Genomic DNA, 17,445 nt, shown 5'->3' with positions numbered 1-17,445 from the left:
TTTAAAATCGGTTAAGTAGTTTAGGAGTCCATCGCGGACAAACATCGTGACAGGATATTTATATATATTAAGATAGGGAGATAAGACACTTCCCTCTTAGCGGAAGGGTTAAGGCCGTAGTCCACTACGCTGGCCAAATGCGGATCGGTAGACTCTCTCTCAAGTTTCCTTGCGATGTTTACGATCATCGATAAAGCTAAAATGTTTAATTGTGTAAAATACACATAACTCATAAGCGGTGCGTGCCGGGTTTCGAACTCGGTCCCCCCAAAATGAGCCTAACCAATTTCTAACCACTTGGCAATGACATCATCATCATTTTTATGCGTTTATATTGTCACTAGTCTGTGTCTACCCACGTACGCTCAGACCCAATGATGTAATGTAGGCCCACATCTGTGACGTCATAAATTATGTAGTATTCAAGGTAAGCATACACGAATAAAAATAATCCTTGGGCAGATTTTCATCGAACAAAGCTTTGGATAATCCGTCCGGGAAATAGAATACTACAGATACACACAACACGTTAAACTTGTAACAAGTCAGGGTTCAAAATATGGTGCCATTCTGAGATACCTTAGCCCTGCAGTGGGCCGGCTGTAGGTAGTGAATGATAATTGAAAAGTTTTATTTATTCACTAGTGACATAATATTAATCTACGGATTTAATACCACTCAACAAAGGAGGCTGAAAAAACTAACGAAAACTTATAAAATTAAACTCGTGATTACACGCCCGTGACTTTGCTTGCAATAGAAGGCCGTCGCGTCGTGGCCTTTAACCAATAATGATCTTCACTAAAGGAAGCCATTGTAGCGATTTACTCTTTATTTATAATTGAATTTATTCACTATTGAATACCAGAGTTATTGATAATATAGCTCGCTGGTATCGTGGTTAGCATGTACTTTACACATCACGAGGTATTAGGGTTCGATTCCCACATAACATAACATCGTTTGTCAGTTAAGAATTCTTCTCATGTGCCTTGGAGTGGACGTTAAACCATCGGCACCAGTTTTTATCACCCGGGTCTAGGCCTCGCCTACGCCTATAGGCAACATTCTTGTAGGACGTGCTCCTTACGTGCCCTGTGAAGTTTTGCTGTGTCTATAGGCGATGTTTTTCCATTTATCATCAGGTGGGCAATCTGCTTGGTACGTCAGTTATTCAAATTCAAAATTCATTTATATCAAACTTTATAAGCACTTTTGAAACGTCAAGTCAGTCTGTTCGTAGTGACTCTACCACCGGTTCGGAAGGCAGATTCCACTGAGAAGAGCCGGCAAGAAACTCAGCAGATTGCTATTTTCCAACATCATTTTATAGTTTTAATAATATTTAGAATTTTTCTGTTTTGTGAGAGATGAGGGCGGAGTGGCCTGCTTCCAAGCAGCCTTGTCGTTAAGGAATTCACCAATTGTGTAGTAACCACTATTGGTTAAATGTGTTTTAATATATTCTTTAAACTTAGGTAAAGGTAGATCTAATATTACCTTCGGTATGATGTTATAAAAACGTATACTCATCCCACAAAGGATTTCTGTACTTTTCTCAGACGATATGCAAATATCACTAATTTATGTCCGTTTCTAGTAAGTCGACCGTTTATAATGACTTTTTGTTTATAATTACTTATGTTTTGTTTGATAAAGATTATATTATAATATTACACGAGTCATATTTCCTTAAAGGTGGTAAGTAAAGATGCAGTCTAAGATGCTAACGGGCTAACCTGTTAGGAGTATGGCAGTTGTTTCAAACCCATATCCTATATCTTTAAATTTATAATTTTTATTTAAATTTTAGTTCATCTTAATAGAACTAATAAATAAAAAAATACGAGTATGTGAATTATTTTATCTTTATAACACACTTCTACAACTTCCTGCTACAGAAATAACTCTATATTTGAACATTTGAACAGAAAACGAGCAAAACGAATAATTACGTAAATAATTATGTGAACTAAGCTTTACAAAGGCAGAAGTTACAGGTGATTACGACCGACCTCGCGTCGAGGTCGCGTAAACAAACATATATTTGCATAGCAAACGTGCTTTATCACTTAGATGTTACAGTGTATTTTCCACTAAATTGTATCGTAAAATACTTTGTTTAACTGATGATGCATATATATTTTTTACTTTGAACATATACTTTAGCAACATAAGTATAAGTGTTAATTCACATTGTACGCAATAGTTCTTTATTTTTTTTAGACACAGGATTATGTGTTATTTAGTCGTGTATGGCAGAATCATTATGGGTTTTTTATTTGTATTGTTTTTAAATGCAAATCTTAATTATTAAGTACCGTGGTATACGATGATAATTAATCTTTTAAAACACCTAATAAAACTCTAGCGTCAGGTAATTTTTTTAACCTAGTTAAGGTCTCACTTCTGGATAAACTTCTTTGAAGAGAAGAAAAGGTTGATATCTTCTAATGCACATGATATGACAGCCGGTTGATCCGGTGATCCTGCTTTCTGGATTGGTGGGTTCGGTTCCCACATCTGGAAAGTGTTTGTGTGATGTATATGGATGTGTTTCAGTTTTTGGGTATTTATCTGTATATTATAAGTTTTAATTCAGTCATTCAATCTTAATTTTTGTCAGCTATCTTAGTACCCATAACACAAGCTTCGCTTACTTTGGGGCTGGATGGCGATGTGTGTATTGTCGTAGAAAATTTATTTATTTATTTATTATTAATGTCTTTTCAAACTACTTAAAAGTTAATAAGGAAATTTTGGCATTTGCCTGCTGCTTGCTTACGAAGACCGGTATAGGTCAAAGCAAGAAATATCTCTCACAGTAAATCAAGAATCACTTACTCTACGTTATCAACCCAGTACAAGTATGTCCAACGTACTAAACTGTTTTACTTGGGTCTTAAATACTTTTTTCTATCTTAAGCTAAACTGCGGGTGGAAAACATTCAAAAAGAGAAGTCAAAACAGCCAATCGACTCATACTTTACAATTTTTTTATGTTGCTGTTTTTTCATTTGTACCTTTTAGGGCAGGCAAAGATCATTTACCATACAGCCTCCTGGAAAAAACAAAAATATTGTACGAAGAGACGCGATGAAAGAAAAGTGAAATCTTCTTCAGAAATATTTTTTACTGTTCTTCATCTCATTCTTTTTCCGCACGATCGATATGAAATGAATTAGCTTGTTCGTTTCGTTCGTTTGAAAGAGTTCGTTTGTACGCCCTCGCTACACGGGTGCAAAATGCAAATATATTTCCGTCTCGTTTAACAATCTACTAATATCCGTCTTCAGGATCTCATCAAGATTGGTTGAGCCGAAAATGGTTTGTTTTTTATATCGACTACAAACCCTTAGCTGCATTCTCACTTGGTGCTAAGAGACGATCGTAGTGGGCTAATCTGTTAGAGGTATGGCAGTTATAATATGAGACCTATCAAAATCGGAGTCTACGCGGCGTTGTACCGGAACGCTAAAACGCTTGGCAGCACGTCTTTCATAGTTGTTACTAGCCACGGCCAAGGACTTGAGAACCACTATGTTCATCACTGTGCCAAGGAAACCATCGAAAACAAACATATTGCCAATTTAATCACCCTACCCACGACGCACTGTTGTTGACACCGCCAATTTCCTAACACTGGGCTACCAAGCCCAGTTAAAGAAACCAAAGTAGGTACCAACCTACTTTGGTTACTTTAACCGAAAAACCCTAACAAATTTTACCCTCGGGATTCGAAGACCTCGTAATCGGTGATTATTCTTGCTATCCACTGGAGTTAGACTTAAGAGGCAAATTTAATATTAGTATGGAATTATATATTCACTATGCCAAAGAGGTCCTCTGAACATGTTTTGCCAGTAAATAAATTCACCAAGGTGGAAGGTTGAATAATACATTTGGAATGCCGCCATCTTTGTTAGACTGAGACTTCTTAGTATTTCCTTATTTGTGTAGTTTATTTAATCGTAGGTGCCTAATTATTTATTTGTTTTATTTCCTTGCATCTCTTCTTTATGAATGCTTTACATACTTCTTATTTATTTATATATTTTTATTGTTCTTGTAAGCTTATTCCTGTAATGAAGATTTCTCCCTTATTGATATTAATAAATGTTTTGACAAAAAAGAACAGACTTTGTTAAAACACTAAAAAGCAAGAAATAAAAATATTCCACAACATTTTTAGGTCGGTGCCAATTAAAATGCGTTTTATACAGTATAAAGGAAAGTTTATAATTAATTTAACTTATTAATTTCATTTTACCGATACATCTTCACCAAATTAAAAAAATAATCATCAAAATCGGTGTATACTTGACGGAGTGATCGCGTGACAAATATACACAGTCGAATTGAGAACCTCCTCCTTTTTTGTAAGTGGGTTGAAAATAGATCTAGGGTAAATAAGCAAGGCTACATAAGTATGAACTTATCATACAACCTAACCTAACCTAACCTAACAGTCTGACAAGGAGGCTGTGTTTGAGGAAGGTGAAAACGTGAGGCCCACTCAGTACCTATGTTACTCTATGCTACAAACAATTTACCGATACTATAAATATGCCTTACCAGTCCGATTTCTGTTTTTAAAACCAGAAAGTCAGTTTAATAAATAAATATATTTAAATGCAGGTAAAACCGCAGGGTAAAACTACTTTTTTTGTAAAAAAACAGTCCTAATTCCAGTTAAGAAACCTCTTAACCCGCCCCCAAACTTCCCACAGCCTACCAAAAACAGTGTGACTGTTGTCGCAATATATGATTCACACATTAGCATGCCGGATTGATTTTACGACCAAATCCGTAGTTGGTTTCTGAGGATTTCGTCGTATTGGGTAATATTATTAATATGGATTTCAATTTTACGAAATATTAAAGTCACGCTGCCGCTATATTAACACGCTTTTACTAGCTTCACCTGTATGTTTGTATGTTTGTACCCGACGTCTTTGGACGCTAATGTGACCCACTTTAAACGCTCAGATTTCGTTCAAACTTTGTAGACATATCTTGGACCGATGACAATACACTAATTTGAAAAGATTATTCCATTTTACAATATAAAAAATAAGACTTTTTAGTTTTTTCGAACTATTAAACATTACAATTACACTAAAAAATTCAATTAATATAAATTAATAATCGTGTAAATAAAAAAAAAATTGTTTAAAAAAAAGCGTGGGGTGCTTTTTAAGATATTATCAAAATGATAATCACTCTACTCATATCTGTCCATAAAATATTTATAACTATTGATACCATGCACCCAACTACCCCACCCCCAATATACTTTTATATATTTTACCAATATTTTTCTTTTTATTAATTTATATATATTTTTTTTTATTCTTGATTATACGAAACTTGAACTTTATTACAGTAATATTGTTTCTTTAAAATATAAATATAACCTAAAATAAACTATTTAAAACTAAATAAAATCTAAAACGTCCTCGAAACCACCGCAGCGAGGCACAGTTCCTAAAATGCTGGCAGCATTGCCCCTTTGGATGGCCAAACTAATTCGTTGGCCAAGGTAACTGCCCGCTCTAGGATCACCGTTAGACTCGATAACCCTTTTCGATAATTCTTTGAAAAGGGCTCACACTATTCTTAATTTAAATTTATTGAAACTTATTTTAAATTTTTTAGTTCGGTTTTCTATAAAAAGCGTATTTTTTAGTTTTTTTTAAACTATTATTTTTTTACAAGCTGTTGCTCGTGATGTAGTTTTCAATAGAGCTTTTTGTGCCGCCAAGTTGCCTATGTAATTCTAGGCACATGAGGCTTAACACCTGCCCCTCAGGTTTGCGGACACAGGGCGATACTTTGCAGGACGTTGTTTGACTGTTTGAAGTCGAAGATTTCACACTTAACATCATCTGTTTGGTTCGCCAATAGGTAATAATTAAAAAAAAACGTGTGTGTACTTATGTACACGCGTTAGAAGTTATACTTCTTTGGCGTAACAAGATGAAAATATTTCCAAAAATTTTATCTTTCGCCTGAATTCTACGTTTGTAGAAAAACGACACTAACAATAGAAAAAAGGTATTGTTTGAATGATTGAAAGTCAATTGTCCTTTCCAAAACCTTTTATAGAAAAACTTAAATGTAGACTATACTGTTATATATATGTTAACTTCATGGTGTCGGTTTTTTGTGACGTTGTGCGCGCGCATCGTATAAATTTACTCTCACCATTTTTCCCTAACGCGCCAGAAGAAGTATAACTTCAAAAAAATACTTCATCCTAAAAAAAATATGTTGGATGAAACATTTATGTAACCTCGCTAAAAAGTGTCCAACAAATTTCGCTGCAGAATGAAAGCTATTTCTATGCCAAATTTTGTCAATCAATATTGGTAGAACTATTAAACCTTTTTGAAAACCCGGGTCAAAGCGGATCCACTATTCCTTTCAGTAAAGTCAAAGTCAAAGTCAAATATTTCTTTATTCAAATAGACACATACATTAACACCACTCTAGTAGCACCATTTTTGACAGATTTGGGCAGCCGCTGAGTAATTTTAGACTTAAATATTTTATCAAGATATCCCTGGTCAACTACAAACTGTCAACACAATAGTACAAACAGACAAACAACATGTCCACGATATAACACCAAGCGTCACGTAATATTGCACAATGCAAATAATTACTCAGCCAGTAAGGTAAGGTCAGGAATAAAGCATGTTGTGGCAAGGGCGAGCGCGGGTAGATATGACTCTGTGACGCTAAGCAAACCTTGGTTAAACCTACGTATCGGATTCAAGAGGATAAAACGCTGACAGTGTCATTCTTTCTTTCTTTTTATTTTTTCTATCTATGCGAACAAACATATTTATATATGTATATACACATATATATTAATAATATTTATTTATTATCCCCTACCTCAATGTGTATATCTAATTGTATCTTGGTACCTACAATATATACATATTTAGATCATAAAAGGAAGTCTCCTAGTCTTATGTTAATCTAAATGAGAAATCATTCATGGTCTCCACGTTACAGGCTACCTAGTGTGGAGACCATTAGCAATCCTAAGGAAATTCTTGACCTACCAATGCATACATTTAAAAAATGTGTAAAAACGCATCTAGTACAGCGAGGTTACTATACATTTGATGAATTCCTCAATGACAAGGTAGAATGGAAGCAGCCTGGCTCGCTCTCATCTTCCGCAAGATAGCAAAATTATTGTAAATGTTGATGTTGGAAAAGAGCAACTACTGAGTTTCTTGCCGGCTCTTCTCAGTAGAATCTGCTTTCCGAACCGGTGGTAGAGTCACACAAACATACATAAAAAAAAAACTTCACGTTTCAAAAGTGCTTATAAAGTAGGCCTACTTGAAATAAATGAAAAAAAAAAAAAAAAAAAAATTGAATTTTGTAATATTTTATTTTTTTATTTATAGTGTCCAGATACCTAAGTACCATGACTGCGCATCACCACCCGACCACATTTTATAATATTATAAAAAAAAATTTGTGTGTTCGTCTGTACCCAATAAGCTCCGTAAGTTCTGGACCGATTTTAACAATTTCTTCGCCAAAAGACAGATTAACTATCACAAAGTAACATAGGCTATAATTTATTTAAAAAAAAAATGGAGATCCTTAAGAAAATTGCAACAATATAACTGAAGTATCAAAATTTTGCCTCTAAATTTCATTACTTGGCGTGCACTGAGAAAACTATTGATGATACATATTTAAGTAATAACTATTACCTAAAAAAGAATATATCTACCTCTCATAGTTGAGTCGCAAAAGCAGCTTTGGTGACATCAAGTTTTATATAAGAAAAACACTTTTTAATTCATTGCAATCGAATATTTAATGTAATAACGCGTTTAAAAAAAAATTAGGACTACAACTAAACAAAACAGTTATTTTTACACTTTATTGAAAAAGTTATTTTTAAAAACTGTACTTCATTATTTTTTTAAATAATGCACAACTTAAAGTTATGCTTTAAGAACAAATACGGATAAAGTCGCGGGCAGCAGCTAGTCAGGATATCCGATTTTAACATTTTTTTTTATCCCACCAAGTTAGCCCTTGACTGCAATCTCACCTCGTGGTAAGTGATGATGCAGTCTAAGATGATAGCGTACTAACCTGTTAGGGATGGTAGGACTATGGTAATTTTAATATTAAGTATAGATAAATTTCGTAGGCAACCGACAATAATTCTACCTACATAACGTGATCATCTCTATTTGGATTACAGAGTTAAGCAATAATCCTTATAAGTAGGGAGGCCACCTGTCCAATAAAGGCAGGTTCTGTGTGTCAATACATCATAGCTAGCGGATTTAGTTCAAGTATGTGAAGGTGTTTCAATTTGCCAGATTATATCTAAGTTTAATGTGTAATATAGAACGTAACTAGCGGACCCTCGCGACTTCGTCCGCTAGCTAGAATAGATCTGATGCTTTAATAACTATCGTGCCTACCTATTTACTTATCTATTATTATTTTACGTGGTGTATTGATTTAGTAAGATGTAATTATTTTAGTTGATACAAACATACATACATCCATCCATACATCCATACATCCATACTCACAAACTTTCGCATTTATAATATTAGTAGGATGATACACATGCATTCGATCGTTGTACAATATGTCTTGCGACTTGCTGTTATTTGTGAAGAGTTATGTGCTTTATCTCCCACAATATTTATCAGATCCTGTTTGATAGTATGCAATTTCAAACAAAAAAAGAATTATTTAAATCCGTTCAAATTTAACGGAGCTATGAAATAAAATTGATAAAAAAAAATATCCCATTTCCCGGAAGAAACTTGTTGTTTATCGGTATAAAAAGTATCCTATATGTTGACCCGGAATATCAGCTACCTCAATATTAAATTTTATTTAAATCCGTTTAGAAGTTTCCACGTGATGCCCTGACAGACAGACAGACAGACAGACAAAAATTAAATAAAAATCTGTTTTGGACTCAGTATCGAGTATAAAGTATACCCCGGTCAAAATTTTCAAAATATATTAAATGTACAGAAATCTTCCAGTTTCAGTTTTATTATAAGTATAGATGTTCTATTGGCTATCTCTTGGCTACAAGATTACGATTATGAGGGTACAGAGAAAATATTTCATAAGAATATCTAATTTAAATAAAACAAATTACAAATTAAACACAAACACACACGCACACACACGCATATAAACACGCACACACCCACAGCCAAATCAAATGTACCTACCTAAGCACCCGCCTCAAAAATTTATATAATTCTCTATTTTTTTTCATTTATTTATTCCTGTTTTTTATTTTCCTTTATATAATTTTCCCTGTAAAATTTTCAAACGTTTGTTTATAATAAGACCATAGATATAGGAAAGACACTGTCTCCTGTATCACAGTTTTAACTACCGCAGGAGACAGGGCTTCACACTCATGAAATGTATACGTTTATTTTGATAAAATAAAGATATTATTATTATTATTGGTCACGACAATAATAAGATATTTTTTTTGCAATGAAATTAAATATATAAATAATATTCTATACTCGAGCGACTGGTGACTATTCTTTCATTAACGTAGGCTTTAGATCAACAAAGAAATATCAGGGTTTCGCTGACCTTCACTACAAATATGGTAGAACTACTGTTGCTGAAAGGCGTCAAGACATTTTCTTAGGATATTAGTTAGCTTGAGAGGTCCAGTGGTTAGCATGATCCGAAAAGAAAAAAGCTCGTTTCCCGAGTCAGTTTAAAAAATCTTAGAAAGTTTTGTCTGTCATATATTAAAATATCACTTGCTTTAAACGGTGAAGGATATGGTTTGAATTCTACCAATCCGCACTTGGCCAGCGTGGTAAACTTCGGCCTACTCATTCTGAGAGGAGATCTGTGGCCTCTCTATTTCTCTCTCTCTCTTTCCTTCTCTCTCTAATTACTAACTCACGATTGTTAATAATAATAGTTAAAACAGTCCAGGTCCCGGTTTCGATGCCCAGCGGATGCAATTTGGGAACTAATAATTTCTGAATTTTCTCTTGCCTGGTCTGGTGGGAAGCTTGGAAGTGTCTAATTCCACCTATAGACAAAGACGTGGTTTAGCGTTCCGGTACAATGCCGCGTAAAATTCTACGGGTATGGGTTTATTAATAACCCCTAACAGGTTGGTAGCCTCAGACTTCTTGATCGGTTGCTTGGTCCAGAAAAAAATATTATTATTGTTAATTCCCAAAATGCGCATGCCGGGAATAAAACCCAGGTCCTCCCTCTGTGCTCACCCCTACTTCAAGGTGGTTTTTAGCTTATACTAATATATAAAGCTGAAGAGTTTGTTTGTTTACGTGAACGCGACGATCTCAGTAACTACTGGTCCGATTTAAAAATTATTTATGTGTTGGCTAGCCCATTTGTCTAGGAACGCTACAGGCTATATATCTTTATGCTAAGAACAAAAGGAGAATAGCATAAATAAAGCATGTTATAAAATCGGGGGTTTTTTTTTGCGTGCTCCAATCGTAAACGGTTAAGGTTTCGATAAAATCATGTATGACAAGGTTGTAATCCTTTAAAAGTTCTAAAAAAAGTCCGGGATAGCATATATTTTTTAAGGTCGAAGTCGCGAGGGACCGCTAGTAGTTAATATATAGCAACAAAGTGGCAATGTTTTGTTACTTTGCTATACAATTTGCATCGTCTCTTAATATGAACGGAGTTCCGGCAATGACGTCACAGCGTGGGCATACGGTAGGCGACTCAACCTTGACTTTATTTTATTATAATTGTACCTATGTTATTAACCAGAAATGTTTGTATTTTATCAGATTGCTGATTCTTTAATTGAGTTAGTAAATATAATTCAAAACAAACACTGTTCTAAATAACAGGTCCATACAGAATGTTGTTATCGGTTAAAATATTAATTTTTAGCAGTTCGCTGCGATTTCGTCTTCATACAACTTTTGATAAGATGCTCATACAAATTAACATCTGCTATTATTAACAGCTCAGTGGTAAGGACTATTAATAAAAATTTCAATTGCTTCGATGTTGAAAAAATGGTGGGGAAACCTGCAACAGACTTCTCCATAATGTTCTCATTGGTGTGTAAAGTCCACCAATCTACACTGGGCCAGCGTGGGGGACTACGGCCTTTTTACTGTGGGAAGATAGCAGTGGACTGTTAAAGGCTATAAGAAAGTAAAAATGTTCTATGTTTCTTTTATTTGATTCATCATCACAGGTCTTTCAACACCTTAGGGGTGTTTTAAAAGTGACTCTATAGAATTTCTCAAGCATTTAACGCCTTGCTACGACCTCTCGGGGCAGAACACAAAACATAAAAGCGTGGGAAAGGCAACGCGGCAGTTTAAAGTTATATATATAGAAAAAAAAACAAAGAATTGGAAGCGGACGAAGCCGCTAGCCTATTGAACTACTGAAAGATTTAAATAAAAATAAAAACTACTAATAAAGAAATTTTCAGAAAGCGCCACCTTTGAACAATCATCGTTATCTATGGATTCTCAGTGTTGGCAACCTTGGTATTCGGTATCCGGTATGGATCTTACAGGACTCTATTATATACTAAGTCCTCGCTGTTCGTCAGTCCGTTTGTCAGTCCGCTAGTGGGCAATATCTCATGAACCGTAATAAGAACCTAGTTAAGATTTTCACAAAATTCTTTCTTCTATAATTGCCGCTAGCTTTAAGGGCGTTTTTCGAACCTGATCTTGGACAAGCTATTACTGCGTAAAATACTGCTTATTGAAGATGCCAAGATTTTTGCCAGCTATTTTTGCCAGCAGCTTGAATTTTATGCTCTAAATCGCACATTACGCACTTAGGCGGTTTTGTTTTACTATTTATTATTGTGCAATTAGTACTGAAACAAACAAACAAAATAATAACCAGGGTTAGCGACGTACTCGTTGCGATGCAGAAGTGCCAGTGGGTGGAGTTCATAGCTAAGAGGACGGATGCACGTTGGGGTCCTGAGTGCTGGAGTGGTGACCGCGCACCGGAAAATGCAGTGTTGGTAGACCCCAACGCGGACAGACGACATAAAACACAAGTCGCTAGATCCAAGCGGCACAAAACCGTAGTATGTTATAACAAACACACAAAATAATAACCAGGGTTAGCGACATACTCGTTGCGAAGCTTAAGTCGCTGTCCATCTGTCCTAGCTACGTACGTGGGGTACGTAGCTAGGAGGACAGATGGACTTTTAGGTCCCAGAGTGTTGGAGTTGGGGGTGAGGTATATTCTTTGTTATTCTTTGTTGAGATATCACAGAGAAGCCCAGATACCTAAAAACAGGTCAATTAACGCATTTGTTAATTGACTGAATTTACTTACTCTGGTTCTAATTGCTTATTATAGCGAATAGTATATGGATAGTTTAGTGCTATAAACATTCGGTCATTTTCCACACCTCTAACAACAACAAACACTTCAAAGATTGTACTTAGAACTTCTTTTCTACGCAGCTAGCTAGATACTCTAGCTATCAAAACTCATTCTGTAAACCTAATTGGGTGCTTTGTAATCCTCAGACTCCCATTCTTTCTTCTTCTTGCCGTTATTCTATGTAATCTGGAGTCTGCACAATATTTATTTTTCAGACCAACTTCTTTGTTTTAGTTTTTGCATAATATTTAATTTTTAATTTAATTTTTTTGAAGTGAAACTTCTTTAGAATCGTTGTGATTTCAAACCGAATGCAACGGAAAAAGCGACAGGTTATAGACACAAATACAAAAATGTGTAGGATGAAGCCGGCAAAGAATGGGACAGAGATATACATACTATTTTATCTGTTTTTTTCCTATTTAATTTACTTAATACCATATACTTTAATTTACTTACCGAATAATATCTAGATAAAGAAACAAACACATAAATGTATAGGACAGTCTGTCCTGGACAGAGTGAGATAGAAAACATTATACACTTTCTTACCTATTCTAGTTACCATGGAAACTTAATAATAAACCTTACATTTATCCTAATAGTTCTGATACTCTGCATCCACCTTAATCTCTCGTAGGCTACTTTTCAGAAGTTACACTTCCGCCGTGTGTGAATAAATTGCACAGGATTTTTTTTAAATCTCAAAGTCAGTCAGGCTTCTTGTGCATCTGAACTAATATATGTTAATTTTCATAACTTCTCATTTAGCTCTCTAAACTCAATTGATAGTCAGTTGTTGTTACAAGTTATAGTTGTTCGGCAGACCTCTATTCGAAAAATAGAGCCCCACAAGGTGGACAGACGAATCTCTAAATACAAGCGGCACAAAACCGTAGTATGTGGAAATCCTTACAAAAGACATATCTCCAGCAGTCGTCTTCCCGATGTTGAGATAATCAATGATATTGCCATAATTGAATAAAAGATCACCGACGCCTAAAAGCAATTAATTGAGAGATTGACCTCGTACCTTATCACTTTACGAAGTTTTAATATAATTATCTACCAGCTTAATTATCTATCTACTTCCTAATAGTTTTTTAATTGTAGTATAGATTTAACATATCAATGAGTTAAAACTAAAAATCCAAGTAATCTTTGTATGTATGTGAGTTTTTTTTTTAATAAAATTTGATGGACCAATCGCATGGCCTCCATGGTAAGCGTAAAATCATCCCTATGAACAGAGCAACACTTCGCACGGCATGCAAGGAGCACGCCCGGCAATATTCCGCCCTGTGTCTACACAAACACACACACACGCATGCTCGCACACACACGTACACACACACACTTATACACATAATAGATTGTATGTTGATAATGTAAACTTCCAAATATGTATTCTCTCTGTTTTTTTTTTTGTTTTTCTCTAATCTCGATGCACATATGGGAAGACACTGACCCCCAAGACACGGGATATCCTAGTTTGGGGGTCCAGGGTAATTTTAGAAAAAACATTGTACTTTTAAGCAAATAAAAACTGTTATTATTAAAACTGTTATCAATTTGAGCTCCGAACATTCGTCTGTGTATGAGCGGAACACTGTAATGCTTCTGTTCGGCAAAAATAAGCTTGGCGGCACTGGCGTGCACAGAGGGTATGCACAGGGTATGCAGATGATATATAATGAAGAAAATCTCCAGTACGCGTTATAAATACTTAAAGGTAGACTTTTAATAACTCTTAAGTTTTTTATAACTCGTACTGGAGATTTTCTTCATTTTATATCATCTGCATACCCTCTATGCACGCCACTGCTTGGCCGTAGTCTACCTCTATGAAAACTACCATAACTTCTAAATGCTTGAACAGACTTGTATGAATGAGGTGTCGTTAAAATTCAAACATCATCCCGAGTTACACTGAGTATTTTTTTTTTTTTTAATTTTTGTAGCGGCTTTGCGGCGCTTTGCTCAATTGTGGCGTTTCTTTATATCATACCTTTATAGTTTTAGAAGCGGTGATAGCCCAGTAGCTCGACTTCACTTTCAGGGGGCAGAGTTCGAATCCCAGCTCGCACGCTCTAAGTTATGTGCGTTGTAAATAATAGAATATCACTTGCTTCAACGGTGAAGGAAAACAACGTGAGGAAACCTGCATGCCTGAGAGTTCTACATAATGTTCTCAAAGGTGTGTGGAGTCCACCAATCCGTACTGGGTCAGCGTGGTGGACTACGGCATTAAACCCTTTTCATTGAGGGATCCATGCTCTGTATTACCGGCGTTAATGGGTTGATATGATGATTATATTTTTAGGAACTTACCAGTTTATTTATTTACAGATTTAATTATTCATCGTAATAATACTAATAGGATACATGCTTTTATCGCCGGCCAAATATAGATATGACAAAAAAATTTAATAATACAGTAAAAATAAACAAATAAAGACGACGATAAAATCAAAGATTAAAACATAATTGTTTTTTTATATTGTAGAGTCATCGTCGTTTTTAAATTTATTTTTAATTTATGTTTGAGGTTAATTATTTATTTTGTTTCATATTTAATTTATTATATTATTTATAATTAAATTAAATTTTTATATATTATATTTGTATTGGTTTATATTATATATATTTATTTTAGTAATGATATATTTGTTTTATGGGTATATGCATATGTGCACCACCAACCCAATTTCTTTATTGTTTTCTTCGCCATTGGAAGAAATCGCTATGAAGCGATAAGGCCGCCAAATTGTATACTTTGTTTTGTAATACTTTTCTTTTTTATGTACTTTCTGTGTGCAATAAAAGTATATTCATTCATTATAGAGTTTATCTAATCTATCGTAATAATCTATTTATGAATCTTAAAAACGTTGCGTTACGGACCGCGTTACCGTTGTATACCTTTCGAGTTGCTCATAACACTGATGTAATGAGTTAAATCTGTACAAATTACATGTCCTACTTGCGAAACTAGATACCTACCTATTTACTTATAGCCTACTAATTGCATCGGTACATTCTAAGAAGTTATGACTGCCTGGTACTCCTAGGTATCATAATATTGGATAGTCAATGGCGTAGGTATCGTACAGTCTAGACCTAATCTAGTGTAAAGATTTAAACTCAAATTAATATTAAAGATAACTTATGCACTTGTGCGTTAGCCCGCCATTCCGTATCGGACCAGTGTGGTGGGTTGAGCTCTATATGATTTTTTTCTGTGAGATAATATTTTTATATCAAACAATTAGATGATGAATTTTGTAAATATTTGTTATTATTATTGCATAAGTTATTAGTGTAAATATGCTACAAAATAGAAAGTACCTACATATGTATAACTTATATACCAAATGTTATAAAATGTAATAACTTTTGGTATATAAGTTCAGTGTTAATCAAATTACAAAAAACCTTTATTAATTGCTACTAGGTACCTACATAAGTTTTTTTATTAAAGCAGATATTTTTAATTATAGAATAATATAAAATTAGAGCACAAAGTAAGCAGAATATAATAACATACTTTTAGATACTTACTCTGTACCTACTTATAATTAGATAGCATAAACTTGAGAAGCAACTTGAATACCAACAAAACATAAAACCAATAAAACCGTTTCAAGTTGGATGGTCAAGAAACTCATTTAACTTTAAGTACGAAACAAAAGCCTTACCTTTGAAAACTTATTTTCACACAAACACGGAAAACACGTCCTTGTGTACATCGACACTAAAACCACATTCCTTTGCAGCACACTCATATAAAAAAAAATAAAAAAGTTCACATCCTTGGACTGCCCATATGCTAACAATCGCGTTCCTTTTTCAAATAATACTCTATAATCAATATACACATTAGAATGTTAAAAAACTATGCAATTATTGGAATTATGAAGATTTAATTTGAATTTGGAATAAGTTCGTTTTCGTTTAAAATCGTTTTGACGTCTCGCATGGCGACCGCGCGTTCGGAATTCAAGTTAGGTACTGGTTACTGGTCGTGCTTTCAACCGGTTTGTTCGAGCAAAAAGGTCGTATGCAATCGATTTTTTGCCGAACGAATATCGATTCGTGGAGATGATGTCAGTAAAAGGATTTAAAAACTCGTTGTGCCATAACGGGAATATTTTATGAGCTGACCGAGGCTAGGTGTTTGAGAAGAATGCTTTTAAATCTGTATTATTGCAGTAATTAGTACAGACAAACTTTATATCAATGAAATTAAGCAAGTTTATTCTTCTACAATAGCTATTCAGTTGGAGCGCTTTTCCAACTTATCCATATATTTTTTTGGTATTTTCAGATCTTTGGGATTGTCAAATCTGTTTGACTCTATCACGTGTCTCAATTGTAGTTCTTTGGGAAACAAGAAACTCAATGAAGAACTCAAAAATACGCGAAGAAATTGTTTACAGGTTTATAATTCCAGAACATTTGGTTTCAGTAAATCTTAGTAAGACATGATTAACTCTTGGGTTGAAAACCTTTTCCTAGAAGATGCCTTTTCACTCTTCATCTCTTCATTTAAAGTGAATTCATTAAGTATCTGTTGTGGAAAGGCGGAAAGGAATACGGATCTTTGCGACGCAAATTAAAAACGTAGAAGCAGAGCTATTGTGCCCATGGGATATCAACCATGTAACGGTGCAGATCCGTTCGATGTCTCGCAGTTCCATAGTAAAAAGTGTGGAAACTAGATCTAATATTTCCTGAGTACACTCTCCGAAATGACTTATAATATACAGATAAACCTTGCTCTTTATTGATGTTAAACATTTATTGTCGCCCCTTGGCAGTAAAATCGATCCGTATGGCGTCACGGCATCCGGCATGACGCATATTTACTTGTAAAAAATATAATTACAATTATATTTTTTACTAATTTTATATAATTTTATTAAGCTTTATAGTCGGGCTTTGGTTCGAATATTATTTTATTTAATCCTACAAATTAGTTACATCATTATGTCGTATCCACAGATTAAAACCGCTGTCTACTAA

The 17,445-nt window shown here is 34.5% G+C and overlaps 1 protein-coding gene across 1 annotated transcript in view; it reads right to left on the bottom strand.

The window, feature by feature from the left end:
* The window catches only part of LOC120625316, a 67,318-nt gene extending 51,183 nt beyond the window's left edge, over positions 1 to 16,135 (bottom strand). The window contains exon 1 of the mRNA XM_039892350.1: positions 16,119 to 16,135. The gene's annotated coding sequence lies outside the window, so the exon portion shown is untranslated. The remainder of the gene's footprint in view (positions 1 to 16,118) is intronic.
* Positions 16,136 to 17,445: the final 1,310 nt, after the last annotated feature.

This window comes from Pararge aegeria, chromosome 7, assembly GCF_905163445.1.
Source record: "Pararge aegeria chromosome 7, ilParAegt1.1, whole genome shotgun sequence".
Classification (NCBI taxonomy): Eukaryota; Metazoa; Arthropoda; class Insecta; order Lepidoptera; family Nymphalidae; genus Pararge; species Pararge aegeria.
This window is presented reverse-complemented; position numbering and strand designations above follow the sequence as displayed.